This window comes from Lissotriton helveticus, chromosome 7, assembly GCF_964261635.1.
Source record: "Lissotriton helveticus chromosome 7, aLisHel1.1, whole genome shotgun sequence".
Taxonomy (NCBI): Eukaryota; Metazoa; Chordata; class Amphibia; order Caudata; family Salamandridae; genus Lissotriton; species Lissotriton helveticus.
In genome coordinates this window covers 681,078,654-681,095,613 of record NC_136068.1, presented here as the reverse complement: position 1 = coordinate 681,095,613, position 16,960 = coordinate 681,078,654, and the positions used below count along the sequence as shown (strand labels likewise).

The following is a 16,960-nucleotide window of genomic DNA, read 5'->3' as shown; positions in this document are numbered from 1 at the left end:
CAGCCACCTGCAAATCAGCCTTGGTGTTGCTCCCCTTGGGAACAGTCCATCCAGAACTTCCATGCCAGGTCCTCCTTGGACCAGAAACAAGCATCCTGGGACCAGTTTCGAAGTATCACCCATCATCAGCCAGGCTAGCTTGAATTTGGTGGCATAGCGTGCACGTGATACTCGTCTGGGTATACCCTTCCCACTTAGAGCGGCAAATGTAAAAATAATGATGGATAGAATGCTGAAGAAATCAAATATTCAACCCAAGTCACAGATCTGGGTTAAATCCATAATTTCTTTGCTCGCCATGCCATTCCGGTTTGCACCTAGCCATATGAAAATCAGCCTTGATTTGTTTGTCTTTTGTTTTCTCAGAGATCAGCCTTTCCAATAAAAAAAACAAATGTCAATAACATACTGAAAATTAAACATGCTCTTCTTATTGTTTATAAGTGACTGTGTTGATTTAAAATGCATTCCATGATGTGTAAAGTAAATACGCAAAAGGGTATAGACAACACTGAATGGAATCTGTAAGAAAGATTAGTGGATATGTGGAGTAACTATAGTGAATAATCTATGACAGTGCTTCCCAAACTTTTTTAAACCCACAAGCCACGTTTTAGAATGACAGACTTTCCTGACCCACCTACCTTTAGTGAACGATGCAAGCGATTTTTTAAATGTAACTAAAGCATGGTGTGTTAGTGGACTACATTTTACAGACAGTATATTTTCCATTGAAATGGGCACTACATTTGCACACATTTACAGTTTTACTGATAAAACTATATTGCACACAAATTATATGTGTGGGAATCAGGTTTATGCATTACCAAGTAATGTGTAATCATTTGCTTTAATCCTAATAAAATATTTGTTTCTATCACACTTCAGAATTACAGAAAGATGTGCTAAATGTTTGCATTCCAAACTCCTGAGCATGCACAGTTAATTTACAGGTATTTACATTTTCTTTTGTGTTACAAAAAATGGTATCATACAGTCTTTCCTTGCACACTCCCTGTATGCCAGCAAGACTGTCACATAATTCACTTTACTTTTCTTTCTCTCAATGCCAAGTGAGAGAAGTTTGTAAACACTGAATCCCTTGTTAATAAAATAAGCAGCAATTAGTTTGAAGAAATAGACTGACCTTTGACCTCAGTCTTTGAAGCATAGAAAATGTGACAAGATAATTACAGAATGTAAAGGCATCTTTATTTATTGCTTGGACTTTTGCAACCCACAAATAATTGGCTTGCCACCAACTCACACACTGATCTGTCATGATGCCTATTTTTAAGTCTCGCGTAGACAGCGCTTGCGCTGTCGCAAGACCTATAGTAAACAGAATATGGAGGGTAATTTGTCTTACCACTTGCCATTGGTTAAGTGTGGCATTGCTCTTCTTATCTGTCTTATTGGTTTTTTTTTTTTTTTTTTTTTTTTTTGTGAATATTTTTATTATTATTGCATTTCGTATATGAGGTTACATGAGAACGACAAAGTAAACAGCACTCGTGTTAATTGGTACACTTTTTGGTTTTTCTATATATCCATCCCTTATACCCAACAAGAGGAAGGAATATGGCAAATATATCAGACATAGCTGTGCAAGTTTATCCATAAACAAGAACAGTCTGCTGTAATAATCACCATTGCCACATGCGACCTGTAAGGCAAACAAACGGGTTAAGGCACCTTTTACATTAAACAGGCAATACAGGTGCAATTTAGAGCCCTTTTAGTCATGCAGGTGGACCTCCAGCAAGCTAGATCGGGTGCACTCCGACCAATAGGCACCATCTCAGACAGAAGGTGTGTTATGGTAAATGAGGTCCGGGCATTCTGAGTGTCTCAGTGTGTCAGGACACGTCCATCGTACTGCAATGTCCCCATTCCCAATAGTGTTCCCCCAGTCCATTACCCAAGTAAAGCACTCTCGCCCCTGGGGGGCTGCAATGTGTCAACATACCGCAATTCGCGTAAGCGGTCACTGAGCGGGGCCCAGAAGGATCTATGGCTGAGTCAATATTCAATACCTTTTATTCAAAAAGATAACCATGGAACCGAAACCCGTGAGAACAGGAACTGAATATTGTACAAAATCAAAACAAACGGGAGATAACACTGGCAAGGGCAAGCACGGGTGTGTATGATTCTCCATCAACAGTGTAAGTCGTCTAGTGTGACGTTCCATTGTCGCGGCGGGAGAGGGAGGGGGGGAACACTGCTGGAGTCGCATCTCTCAGGGCTATGCAGATGTGTCAGTGTGAGCGCTTGCCAGCAAGATTTACCTTCCCATGAGAGTACAAGTGTGGGCACATCACGAGAGGCGGTCTCCTGCCTAGGTGTTATTACTGGAGTGGTAGATAAAGGGACGTGTGTCTAAGAGATACCTCTCTGTAAACACGCCCGGTGGAAAGCGGCCAATACATCATCCCAGGCCTGAGCTATGGGGTACTTACGGATACCCGCTGTTTCCTCCCTATGTAAAGCTACGCTCTCTGCTCTCGCCCAGTTGTCAAAAGAGTTGCGCCAGTGTATAGCTTGTGGGAGCTCACCGTTCTTCCATCGCTTGGTGATGAGTCTTTTTGCTGTTATTAGACCAAGGTCCCAAAATCTAGCCGGAACCTTCGTCAATTTTGTCCGCCTATAAAGGTCCAACAGACAAACCTCTCATGTGTGTGGCAATCCTCCTCTCGCCCCTGCCACCAATGAGGTCGATACCGCTACCCAGTAGCCGTGCAGGGAAGGGCAGGCCCAGGGCATGTGTAAGAAACCCGCATCTACCAACCCGCACCTGGGACATGACGTTGTGGCTAGCCCAAAATAGCGATTTATCTTGTCTGGTGAAAAGTACGCCTGATGTATGATATAGTATTGGATAATTTTAAAGCGGGAGTTATGTGGGATATTGAGAGTCCCGGCAAGTATCTTCGCCCATTCTTTGTCGGTCCAGTCCCGCCCTCTATCCGCGGACCATTTATCTCGTAAACGCTGTGGGAAAAATTGTGTGTGTGTGTGTGTAAGGCCTGTGCAAGCCAATGCACCAAGTGGGACCCGTTCCCCATCACGTTTAAATATTGTATCAGCAGATGGGTCAGCAGTTCTTCCGCGAGATCACCCCAAGCACGTGTCAGCACGCGCGTGAGTGCTGCATGTGTGAGGAATTGCCCCGCCGGCAGCCCCGTGTCACCGGCCAGTGTCTCTAACGGAATTAAAGCGCCCTCCTCGTATAGGTCGCGCAGTGTGTCTATTTCGGCCCGCATCCAACTACTCAGCGCCGCTTCCATGAGTGCACCATCTTCCCAGGGCGTCCCCAACAATGGCAGGTTCGGGGCATACGCTCTCCCAGAACTGTGATATCGAATTCCGGCGTATCAGCGTCAAAGGGATACACACCCGACTTTGCCCAGTTGACTTTAAGCCCCGACATGTCTCTGAATATGCGGAATATATCGGAAAGCACCAGTGGGAAACGGGTCAAGTCTCTGATATAGAGTAATAAATCGTCCGCATATAGCGACACCGCTTGAATCCAGTCCGCTAGCGGAATGCCCCAGTTCTCACCCGAGGCTCGGAGCTGAGCCGCCAGGGGCTCCATCATGAGAGCAAAGATTAGGGGGGAGAGGGGGCACCCCTGCGCACCTGAATGGGGTCGGAGAGCAATTTGCCCGTTCGAACGCGTACTCTGGGTCCCTGGTACAGGAGTTCCACCAGCTGAAGAAAGCCGTCACCCAAGTCGTATTTTCGCAACAACGACATAAGGTAGGGCCACTCCACAGAGTCAAATGCCTTCGAGATCAAGTATCAAGCACCCCGAATTCGGCCATCTGGGTGTGGCTAAGCTCTGTACTTTAAATAGACGTCTGATGCTATACGACGTGCTGCGTGTTGGCACAAAACCGTTTTGATTGGTGTGGACAAGAGCAGGCACCAGCGGTGCCAACCTCTGGGCCAACGTAGACGCCAGGAGCTTATAATCCGTGTTGAGGAGGGCCAGCGGCCTGTACGAGCCCATATTGGTCCCGTCTCTGCCCGACTTCAGGAGAGATATGAGGTTTGCCTCGTTCAGTGAGGGTGGAAGGGCAGAATCGGAGACGGCCGCCTCAAACACACGCAGCGATTCCGGAATTAGTATAATAGAAAAGGCCTTATAGAACTCAGCGGGTAATCCGTCAGGACCCGGCGTTTTTCCGTTGGATAGGGAAAATATAGCTGTTCGAAGTTCCTCCGATGTGAGCGGTGCACCCAGATCATCGCGCTGCGCATCAGTGATCTCCGGCAGGGGCAGGGCAAATAGATATGCCGAGATCTGATCGGTAGTAGCCTGTATACGAGAGCGGTAAAGGTCCTCGTAGTGTGTCGTGAAGGCATCATGAATGGCCCTCTGCGTGTATACGATGGTGTCCGGGGCTGCATGTATAGACATCACCAGGGTGGTCTGGGTATCCCGTCTGATTAACCACGATAGTAGCTTGCTGGGCTTGTCCCCAAAATTATGTGTGCAGCGTAGTTCAAATGCTTCAATCTATCAAGTGTTAATGCGTGTCGCTCCCTAGTCGCCAGCAAGTTCCCATTATCTCCCTCAACCGCCTCCCGCTCCCCATCCAGCAGTTCAGATTCAACTCGTGTGAGCTCTCTTTCTATCTGTTTCCGCATTCCCACTTGTGTGCACAAACAGTGGCCCCTGATGACTACTTTAAATGCGTCCCATTCTAATTGTGGAGAGGAGGTGGTGTGATTATTTTCCTCAAAATATTGCAGGAGGCGGGTCTCAAGTGCTCCCCTAAACGGGGCGTCCAGTAGCATGTCTGGCTGGAGCCGCCAAGTAGGGAACCGGTGGGTGTGGGCACTCCCAAGCGAAGTCTAATGTGTGGGGGTTATGATCAGAGTGAGTACGGCCCAAATAGGACTCCTGCCCAAATAGCAGGAGTCCGTGACTTGGGGGAGCAGGTCACTCGTTAGCATGTATCTGTCTAATCTGACATGTAGTGTTTGGGCCCCGAATAGTAGGAGTACATCCTTGTGTGAGGATTGCACTCTCTCCAAGCATCATGGAGATCCCACTGCCCCGCCCAGTCCGCGAGTGCCCTCATGGCCCCACTCACCGGTGCACTGGCCAAGGGGAGCCCATCGGTCCAGGGCAATATCCAGAACACAGTTATAGTCACCCCTAGCAAAAATGGTATACCATGCCATGGCACAAGCACTGCCGACAACCGTGTGAAGAAGTGAGCCTGTTCAGTGTTAGGGGTATAAAGCGAGGCCAGGACGATGGGCTGTCCGTCTAGATTACCTTGTATAACTACATACCTGCCCTCTGTGTCTACTGTACAGTGGGAGAGCGCGAAGGGAACCCCAGGGCGCACCCAGACCAGCACCCCCCGCGCATAAGCTGAATATCCAGTAGCATACAGCTGTCCCCTCCATCTGCGGCGGAATATGAGCGTCTCTGGGCCAGTCAGATGAGTCTCCTGTAATAGTGCTATTTGGATGTGGTGTCTCTTGAGGTAAGAAAAGATCTGGTAACGGCGGGATGGAGTGTGCATTCCCCGAACATTCCATGTACAGAATTTAATCGCAGCCATAATATTTACGTAATATCAGCATTCCCCCCGGCCACCCGCCGCCAACGAACCACACCACCGCATGACCACCCAGACATTCAACTACAATACCAACATATCGCCATACACACCCGTGACTCGTGAGGAGAATGTGGGGAAAGAACAAAGGAACAATCAATTCTGAAAACAAAGAAAACAACAATACAATACCAAAAGGTCGACAGCAGAACATGTTATCGTCCAAGCGCTCGAGGGAGCTGAAGAAACCGTGAGTTTGAGGGGAGGTCGCTGAGCACACGGCTCTGTCGCTATAAGCGCATCATGTGATCAGGTGGAGGGTGCCTCCCCCCACAGGCTTCACATGGCCCTTGGTCGGGTCCCAACGGGTGTCACTGTGTCTCTGGATCACAAGTCAGGTAGATCCCGGCGCCCCCACGGGGGCGAGGCAATCCCATCAGGGCCCCAGTGGCATACAACGCAAGCAAAGAAGTTCCCCCTACGGGGTACAGAGAGTCTCGGAGTCAAACAAAAAGGGCCAGATTGTCTAGGCAGGCTTCAGTGAATAAAGTCGGCAGTTTGCGGGGTGACATCTGGTAGGTCCGCCGACACCTGCGAGTCGGGCATTCCATATATACGCTCATCATCGCTCGGGATGTCGCGGGGGCTAGCCTCCAAGTTTGGGTCCGCTTCCAGCGAGCTGCTGATTACCGCCACCATCCGCAGGGCCTCTTGTTGCTCGCTGTGTATAAGCTCGGCTGGGGGGCCTATTTCTGCCTCTGTCCTCGCTCGCCCTGACGGCGAGGGCCTTCGCCTGCGACGACGTCGGGGCCCTCGGTTGCGCCGCATGTTCGATGTCGATGGCATTGTGCCGGGCTCCGTGTCGGTGCCCGAGTCCAGCCAGGCTTCCACTGGCTCTGGAGTATCGAAAAAATGGGACTTATCCTGGGCTACCACACGTAGCCGGGCCGGAAAGAGTAGGGAGTATTTCAGTGCTAGGCTGCGAAGATGCTGTTTCACTGCCAGGAAGGAGTGTCTCTGGCGCTGTACCTGAATAGTGTAATCAGGGAATAACATATTCTTAGCGTTCTCAACTCTGACTTCTGATAGTTTCCTAGTCTCTCGCAGTATGGCGTCGCGGTCTCGATAGTTCAGGACGCGGATAAGCATGGGTCTTGGGTTGGAGCCCGCAGGAGGGGGCCTCGCCGGCACCCTATGGGCCCGCTCTACCACAAAGTGTTGAGAAAGGGAGCCCTCAGGAAGAAGGTCTGTGAGCCATCTCTCCACATGTACCTCTGGTTCCCTACCTTCCCATCGCTCCGGCAGTCCTACGATACGGACGTTATTCCTTCTCGCCCTCCCTTCCGCATCCTCCGCGCGGTTCTCCAGGAATTCCACACGGTTGAGGCGGTCTTGGACATGCTTGTCCGTCTGCGTTAACTTAGGTGTGACATCCGCCATGGTGGCCTCAAGGGCGGCCGTACGCTCCAACAGTTTCCTGTGGTCAGCCCGCAGGTGCATGAGGTCGATGGCCACGCTATCGATTTTCGTTTCTAGAGACGTGCGGGTGAGTTGCAGGGATTCCTCTAGCCGCTCCATCACCGCCAGCATCGTGTCCAGTTTAGAGGTGGACTGGTCTTGGTCCGCCGATTTCGCCATTTTCCCCTTCACCTGTGTGCCGCTAGCACCGGCTCTTGTCTTAGGTCCCCCAGACATGGGCAGCGTGGTGTAGTTCAATGTGTGGGCGTTTCCGGGAATCCCCCCCAGGGTCCCTTATCTGTCTTATTGTTGGCTGAAGATCTGATACATCACTTCCGTTTTAGCAGGAAGCAGCCACGAACAACTACAGTTTAGTTACGCTGAAGGCTGTTATATTTTTAGTTAGGAACTACTTGTTTCCTTTGGTGCTCGCATTTTCACAACTGCCAGCTTTCCTGCCTTCACCAGCATCGCAGCTGCTGGCCATGGCGTGCTGTGCTAACTCGGCTCACCATGGCTCACCACACTCCCAGCTCCGGCTCCGGCATCTGGATGCCACTAAACGACCATCTGGCACTTAATCTTTCAGTATCTACAACTGACTGTCTGTGGGGAATGCAACTGGTGCTCATTTAAAGCAATGCTACCTTTGAGTGGAATTTGCGCTATATAAAACGGAAAAAAAACATCGAGCAATACTGTTTTTTTTGGCGACTGCAAATGTAGTTTATTAATGTGCTTGTTATTTACGTGGGGCACTTTGTTGGGTGCGTGTGTGGCGGCGTGCCTTTTGTCAGCACTGCGATGCTTCACAGCCTCCATGCTACACTCGGCTCACTTATCAACCAAAGATTTATTGCAGGGGACAGGCTCAACTTCATTGATAGTATGTAGAACACAAAGGGAACCCTGAACCTAATAAAAGTATACGGGGGAACAACCCACCAGGGAAGTCAATAATAATAACAACATGAATGGGAAGTTCCCATTACTCTAAAGGACCAATAAGTTCCGATATAAACAATTGCCCACAGAAAAGCTGCTGATATCAAATCATTTTATTCTCATATACATATATATTTATAAAGGAGACTTCATTACTTCAGAGATTCTATTGACATATATAATTCATGTAGCGTCAGCCCAGAACAACAGAGAACAATAAAAACATTTTATATACAATAGTCACTCATACCCTCAAGCATACACACATCCAAAAGTCACCACATACATCAAGATACTGTAAACTATAACCACATTTTCAACCAACAGACAGAAAAAAGCGCCGACGCGCGTTTCGGAACAAGTACCACCATAGAAGATTCCTTCATCAGGGCGCAAGTAATTCATTTGTATGTGGCCATCACGATCCTCCAATTTGTCAAGGGGATGAAATTTTAGCTCAATTCCAGAGTTTCTGGGCGAACAACAGCATATCGCAGCGTATCTGTGGGCAGAAACAAATTGTATAAACCAAAATTAAAAATTTCTAAAAAAATGAGGGGAGTGAGACAGGTCAATATTGGAGTGCAACAAAAACACAATTCAAGTCATACATTAAATACACATATCTGCAAACAAACCACTTTCTTGCAGAACAAAGGAAGAATGCTACTATATATGGGTAGTGTACATTACAAAGAATAAGAAAAGGGGGGTCTCGGTGAGTCTAGGTGAGAAAAAGATGAAAGGAAAGAAAACCTTTTTGCTCCAAAAGTTACCACCGAACAACTAAACAAAGGGTGGCCTGGACACATTTTCGTCATTCACATACCAGAGGAGAGAGCAGCATCTGAGCCTTCTAGACTGGAAACGGCAGATCACTCAGAAATTGGCTGCTAGCATGGAAAAGAGCGATTGATGAACGGACTCTGGGGACTGTATACAAAAACGTGTCTAAGAATACATCAATTCCTAGTCACTAAGATGGTTAGTAAAGTCTAGATGAAGATGAAAATTAAAGGCTGCTCACCTATGTTTTCACAATAGCAGTTATTCAATGGGAAGGCAGAGGTGCGACAGTCCCGATACACGCAAGTTGTAGACAAGTACAATAGTGGAAATACTGTGGAGGAGAGATAAAGGATATGGCATTTCCCATTTCATCTCAAAATAAACATGATTAGTTAAGCAACAACCAAATCACAAGCGCAGTTAAATCGGATTCAGATAAGTCACGTATTCAAAGGGGGCTATAAGACACAGAGTGAACCTATACAGTAGTGAAATACACAATAAATAGAAAACCCCAGGAGTATGTCTCTAAATGCCGTTTCAAATAGCCAATTAAGAATAGTTACCTCCAAGTTTTCACGTGAATATGGGCGAGAGAGGCAGACCGATAAAAATTACACACACTGGGCCAGGCCAGGTCGAGACAGGAGTTGCGCTTCAAGGGTATTTTCTAAAAAAATGCAGAGCGCACAGTTTAGGTCCAACATTCTAAAGGAAATAGACGATAAAAATACTCGCTACAAAAATACGGACTCGCTGCATGGGAGGAACTTACTCGTAAAGTATGGCGGAGCTCTCGTGAACGTCTTAGGCCGGGAGGCCTTCTGCACCAAAATGGAGGGAGTGTCCCCGGAAGACGGACTGGATATATACCGCGCTAGAATTGAAAGATATATTACACCTGTGTAGAAACGGTCAAGCTGCACTAGACCAATAACCTCAATCCCGTCGGATGATAAAACAGGGGAGAGGGGATGACGCCATATTTAAATTTTGTTTTCACAAGCGAGAGGCTTCCCATTGAGAAGGGGAAATAGACAAAGGACTGAAGGATTACGACGAATTTGTGCAGCGCCCGCAAATTATAATCTGAGACACAGAAATCCATCCCGAATTAACAGAAAATCGATCTATAACTTTTAGATGAAGAAAGGCAGAAGGATTCCGTTAAAGAAGGATTTGTTATTCCTAAATACACACTATATATCTATGGAGGAATGGCAATTGTTTATATCGGAATTTATTGGTCCTTTAGAGTAATGGGAACTTCCCGTTCATGTTGTTATTATTATCAACTTCATTGATCAACTTTTATTATACCTGAACGGAAATGAACACTGGTCTATGGGTTATTCTGCCAACTGGATTTGGGAGATCAGTCTTCAAATCCCTGGCTGCATAGTGGAAAAAACGTATGATAGTCACAAAATCGTTGTCTGCAGTTTGCCGCTCGCCCCCATTCCCCAACACACACACTTCTGCGAAGATTATGTATGCTTGGAACTGGACTGGACAAGCTGGTACGTGGTACATAACCAAAACACATTGTAATTTATATCTGCTGGAGACGGCCTAGTCGCATTTCCTTTGTCTTACCTTGCTAGATGAGTTTCTACTGACCTGCGAGGTGCATTTAGTTTGCTGTGCGAGATATAAATGGTCTGTACACCCCCCCTGAACATCTCGTCCTCTAGAGCATCAGCTATGATTTATCCTTAAATCACTTCGGGGCTGAGGAAAATTAGCACTGTAAGGATCAGTACCAACACTGACTAAAATATGAAACCATCCTTTGAGAAGATTTTAAGCTCTAGGTTCCAAAAAATTTGAAAAACACAGCTGTGCAAACTGAATGGCCGTGGTTGTTCTTAAATACAGAAAGAACGATTGAAGACAAGCAAACGTTTCTATTTGTTTGTTTTCAAGTTAAATGAATGTCACAGTAAAAAAAAACAGAACTGATTCATTGAGCAAGACTATGCAAATCTCGCAAGAAAAGAACTCCATTTAAAGGGGGCAATCGTATACATTACCGCATGATGAACTCTGTACTGAACAAGTCCACTCTGTGTAAATAGGTGCCCACCAGGATAATTCTCAAGCTTCTCAAGTTTGACTCCATCCTGACTGAATTCGAGCTAGTAACTTGAAAGGAAGTAAATCAAAAACACTTTCCGTTTTATGTATTCTTTTTCTAGGACGCAAGCTGACTTTTTTTGCCCATTCCTTTTCTAACCCTAAATTGTTTCTGTGCGGTGTGTGCATAGCATAACACCCAACATAAGAATACTGGTTGTGCGTGTGTGGTATGATGTGAAGTTTCTATGCTTTAATTTTTACCAGCCAGGCTGTTTGTTTAAACGCTACACTTACTCTGTAGTGCGACTGTTGCTTATAGCAGAAGGTAACAAGCATTAGAAATGCCATAGGTATGGCCTTTCATTAAGTTAAAGCCATTTGCTTTGCTATACAATGCCATTAGCAAAGCAAATGGCTTTAACTTAATCAAAGGCGAGACCTATTGCATTTTCAATGCTTGTTGAAAAGAACTATTTGCACAATTACGTTTATGTAACAAAGACCTTTTTTTGTCCACCTGTTTTTTTCATTCCACCACTCTGCAAGGCATCGTTTACAGATATGACTGCCCAGGAAACACAGGTATGTGGTCGTATGCCATGTTACTCTCTTTTGAATAGTGTAGTGTTTACCAATATCTTGAGTTTTTTGGATGGATGGTCACTGTTGGGGCTTCAGGATGATTGAACCTTTTTCTGGTCCAATTAATTCAGTTAAAAATAACTTGTAGTAGAAGAAGGGTCTTAGAACATCCAATCTCATCCCTAAAAGATCGAAATATTAAATAATTGTTTATTTGGGTGGCCATGCAGGTGTGGATTGGGACCTTTCAATTAGGCCCAGGTGAAAGTTCACTTACCTAACATTATCTCACATAATTTTCAGAATTATTCATTAACATTATTTTACACAATGTTAAGCAATTGAAAGTTTGAGTACAAATCCTATCACAGGAGCACAAAGCACAAGAAGAATGCGAACAAACCGAAAGCGAATGTCTGTTGTTTGAGTTATGCACAATTTTCTTTAGCGCAAAATGCATCTTCATACCAAAAAAAGATTCAAAAACACCTTTCATATACAAAAATAGTGCAAAATGAAAAAGCCAGCATGAGGGCTATCTTTTAGATAAATTGCATAACAATCATAAAATTAATAGCGCCCAGTTGCGATGTTGGGACAGTGTTGTCCTCAAGACTAGATGAGGTAATGTGACTTTAAAGACAAGATTCAAAATAGCATTTCAGAATACAATCCATAATGAAGTCTGGATCAAAAAAGTGATTTTTTGATGAGTAACTTAGAAAACCCTCAGAGGTGTATTAAATATTAAAGTACACCCATAAAAAATGTAGAAGTAGTCTCAATTAATCAGGGAAATGGCATAGAAATCAATTGTCCTGATGGCTCTCAGAGTTTAAGTAACTACAGCATTAGCAAAATCTGACAAAATAGACAATGTCCTAAGCGTGCAGCAAATCAATAGAGGCTTGAACAGCATCCCTAGTAGAAATCCAAAAGTCTCCAAAAAGAATCTGATTCATCTCCAAATCCAGGGGGGTTATATATAACTAATTTTATAATAATAAGTCACATTTCAGCATTATAAAATGGCAGAAGCCCCTACCATCTTAACACTATCCCTCACATGAATATAGACTCGGCCTTTCTGACTTAATGTCATTCACAGTGTGCTGGGAGCAAGAAATTTGAAAATTATCTACAGGTTTGTGCTTGAGTCTTCTAGAAAAAATTGTCATTCAAAATAAAGAGCACACAATTGTAAGGGCTGGTTGGCATTGGGCTATAAAAACAGTTCTACACATCACAACATTTTCGTTTCACTTGCAAATAATTCCAATTATTCAGTACATATATTTCTAATTAAAGAAACCTCCAATACTAGCCTTTCACAATAATGAGCAATTTTACATCATTTTTAGGCATTTTGTGTAATTTACACAAAGGAAATTACACGCATTTTGCTCTGGCCTACTTTCAACCTTTTATCTATGACCAGCGCTGTGTGTCAGTTCGAGTAATAACCTTAGGCTCTTCAGAAAACCCGAAGTGGTCACATGTTGGAATCTATGTGATTTGTTTTAATAATACCCTGCTCAAAAACGGACTTTCAGGGCCGGACTGGCCGTACCAGACATCGGGCGGTTCCCCAGGAGTCTGGAAGGTGCGTGGGGCAGTTTTGTCATTGGGGAGCAGTTTTGCAGCGGTGCTACAATATCGGACCATAGTAACAAAATCAGCAAGCAAGCGTTTCCAGCCTCCCTGGGCCAGGCAGTGCTTCCCCAGGGGCAGAGAGAATGTAATGGGCTGCTTTGGGTTCCCAGTCCAGCCCTGCTGACTTCAAGACTGACAATAAATGCAATCAGAGTTCCCACCCGCCTGCCCATCAGAATAACTATTTAGTCAGTCTTGCGCCGACATGCACTGCATTCGAACAGAGCAGATACTCTGCACCGTATACATTACCACACACTACCACACACATGCTGCCAACGAGAGTTGTGATGACGTGGAAGTAGAATGATGAGTCCGCATTCCATTCATTTGACGCCTTGAAGGAGTGGCCCTTCTCTCGCGCCTACAGTCACTCATGAATAACCACACTGGACACAGAGGCTGGGACAGTTGGAAGCATAACAAACATTTGCAATGCAATAGGTCTCGCAGTGGGAAAGTTTGAGCTATTGGTATTGTAAATGACAAATATTTTATTTATGTTTTGGTTTTGAAAATAGCGAAATTAATAGCTTTGTAATTTACTATGCCAATAGTTTTAACTTTCGCAAATGTGACACCTATAGCATTTCTAATGCAATATGTGTTGTATTTATGTGACTTAGATGTATTGATATTATAAATAACAATGGCTTTTCATTTTTTAAAATAATTAATACTTAAATTAAAGTTATTGTAATTTATAATGGCAATAGCTTTAACTTTTGTAAATAACTTTTGTGAAGATCATGTTCGGTGTATTTTATTGTGACGAAAATCCAAGAACAGAAGTGAAATATTAACATCTTTTTGTGACATTTGTAATAAAGCTTGAAACATTGAGAGAACATATTTGAACCAGTTGTTGTTGAATGGTTGCACAGATTGATGCCCCGCCCTCCCTCGCACTTGGCCATATATGGCGACCGTGCGACGCAGGTGAGTGTGACCTAGTTTAGGACACCCTCCGCGCCGCACGGCCACCAGCTGCTGCGTGTGCCTCCCGCCTGCCTGCCTCGCTGCCCCGGCCGCCGCTGTGTGACCACGCCCCCTGCCACCGAGCGGCGTGGTCTCCCACGGCGCTGCCCCTCGACACTGTCTGTAGCTTCTTTTATTGTATTTACTGCTCTTTTGTTGTAAATCCTGCCTGTTTGCCTGTTCTGCCCCCGTAGCGCGTAGCCCCTTTGCACTGTTTGTATTTATTGTATTTACTGTTCTTTGTTGTTAATCTTGCCTGTTTGCCCCCGTCTCCTCCCTACCCGCCTCCCGCTTCCCGCCACCGCCGCTGACCACGCCCCCTTTCTCTTCTGTACCCTCCCCGCTCCCGCCTCCCAGCTGCCCCGCCCTCCCTCGCACTTCGCCATATATGGCGACCGTGCGAACGCGCAGCGGTCACGCGCAGCGGTCACGCGCAGCGGTCACGCGCAGCGGTCACGCCGATTGTGCGCCGAAGGCGCGCCAAAGGTAAGCCCGTCTGCGCCCGTCCGCGCCTGGACCGCGCCCAGTGCCAGGACCCCTGGCCCCCACCGACGGATGACGACCCGACGGTCCTACAACGCCACCGAACTCATCGCACTCAACACCGGCGGGATCCCTGGATGCTACAGAGCAACCCCGAAGCACACCCACGGACCCTTCAGCTGTAACGCCTGCAAGTTCACATGCATCCGGACCTGCCCCATACCAGCAGCCGCCAAGCCGATCACCAGCAGCAACCACCTCAAGTGCATCCTGATCAACACCCGCTCCGTCCACAGGCACGCCATTGAACTCTGGAACCTCCTCGACACCACAGCTCCAGACGTCGCCTTCCTCACGGAAACCTGGATGAACGACTCCTCAGCGCCCGACATCGCCATCGCCATCCCGGACGGCTACAAGATCATCCGGAGGGACCGCGTCAACCAGACAGGAGGAGGCATCGCCATCATCCACAGGGACACCATCCACATCACAACTAACACCGACGACACCCTGAAAACCGCCGAACACCTACACTTCCAGATCCGCACCGACCCGAGGACCACCCTCAGAGGCACCCTGATCTACCGACCCCCGGGACCACGCACACAATTCAGCGAGGACATCGCCGACTTCGTCAGCCCGCATGCCCTCCCCTCCGCCGACTACATCCTCCTGGGGGACCTCAACTTCCACCTGGAGAACAACAACGACCGCAACACCATCACCCTGCTCGACAACCTCGCCAACCTCGGACTCAAGCAACTGGTATCCACCCCCACCCACCTCGCCGGACACACACTCGACGCCATCTTCTCATCCAGCAAACACATCGCCTTCGGCCACGCCACTGGAGTCAACTGGACGGACCACAGCTGCGTCCACTTCACCTTCAGAAGAACGACGATCCACCACCACCAGCAACCGGTTGCTCGAAGAAGCTGGAACAAGATCACAGCCGTCCAGCTCGCCGCTTCCCTGAGCCAGCACCCCCCCGCCCGCTCAGCGAACCCCAGCCAGGCCGCCGACAGCCTCACGAAGTGGATCATCAACTGCGCGGACGAATTCGCCCCACTGAGGACCCCGACCAGCAGACCCGGCAGCAAGAAGGCCCCTTGGTTCACCGACGAACTCCAGAGCTCCAAGAAGAAATGCCGGGCCCACGAGAAAGCCTGGAGAAGGGAACCAACACCGGACAACATGACCGCCCTCAAGCTTGCCACCCGGAAGCACCATCAACTCATCCGCGCCACTAAGAAAACTGCATTCAAGGACCGGCTGGAAAACAACGCACACAACAGCAAGGAACTCTTCAACATCGTGAAAGAGCTCTCCAACCCCAACGCCGGAAACAACAACATCACCCCATCGCAAGACCTCTGCAACTCCCTCGCCGCCTACTTCCACAACAAGATCGCGGACATACACAACAGCTTCAGCACTCAACCGACGCACGCCACAACCGAACCACCGCCCCCCACCACCACCCTCCGCACCTGGACTCCGATCAGCACCGAAGACACCATCCACATGATGAACTCCATCCACTCCGGTTCTCCGACCGACCCCTGCCCTCACCACGTCTTCAACAAGGCCGACGTGGTCATCGCACCCCACCTGCGGCACATCATCAACACCTCCTTCGACACCGCCACCTTCCCGGAGAGCTGGAAGCACGCCAAACTCAGCGCCCTACTAAAGAAACCTACAGCGGACCCCACCGAACTCAAGAATTACCGCCCCATCTCGCTCCTCCCGTTCCCAGCCAAAGTCATCGGGAAGACCGTCAGCAAGCAGCTGGCCGCCTTCCTCGAGACAAATGGATCCCTCGACCCCTCACAGTCTGGCTTCCGAGCCAACCACAGCACCGAGACCGCCCTCATCGCTGCCACCGATGACATCCGAGCCCTGATGGACAACGGGGAAACAGCGGCCCTCATCCTCCTAGACCTCTCCGCGGCTTTCGACACTGTCTGCCACCGCACCCTAGTGCAGCGCCTCAGCAACGTCGGAATCCAGGAGAAGGCACTGGAATGGATCACCTCCTTCCTCGACGGAAGAACACAGAGAGTCCGCCTACCACCGTACAAGTCAGAAGCCACCGGAGTCATCTGCGGCGTCCCTCAAGGATCCTCGCTGAGCCCCACCCTCTTCAACATCTACATGAGCCCCCTCGCAGCCATCGCACGCCAACACAACCTCAACATCATCTCCTACGCCGACGACACCCAACTGATCCTCTCCCTGACCAGCGACCCCGCCGCCGCCAGAGCCAGCCTTCACGAAGGGATGGAAGACGTACCCGAATGGATGACGACCAGCCGCCTGAAACTGAACTCAGACAAGACGGAAGTCCTCATCCTGGGTTCCTCGCCCTCCGCCTGGGACGACTCCTGGTGGCCCCCCGC

The 16,960-nt window shown here is 47.9% G+C and overlaps 1 long non-coding RNA gene across 1 annotated transcript; it reads right to left on the bottom strand.

The window, feature by feature from the left end:
* Positions 1-8,161: 8,161 nt before the first annotated feature.
* Positions 8,162-9,646, bottom strand: LOC144766971 (uncharacterized). The gene is made up of 4 exons (XR_013598006.1): positions 9,553-9,646; positions 9,344-9,447; positions 9,016-9,108; positions 8,162-8,490 (listed from the first exon to the last, which is right to left on the bottom strand). It is a non-coding gene; the product is annotated as an uncharacterized LOC144766971 (long non-coding RNA).
* Positions 9,647-16,960: the final 7,314 nt, after the last annotated feature.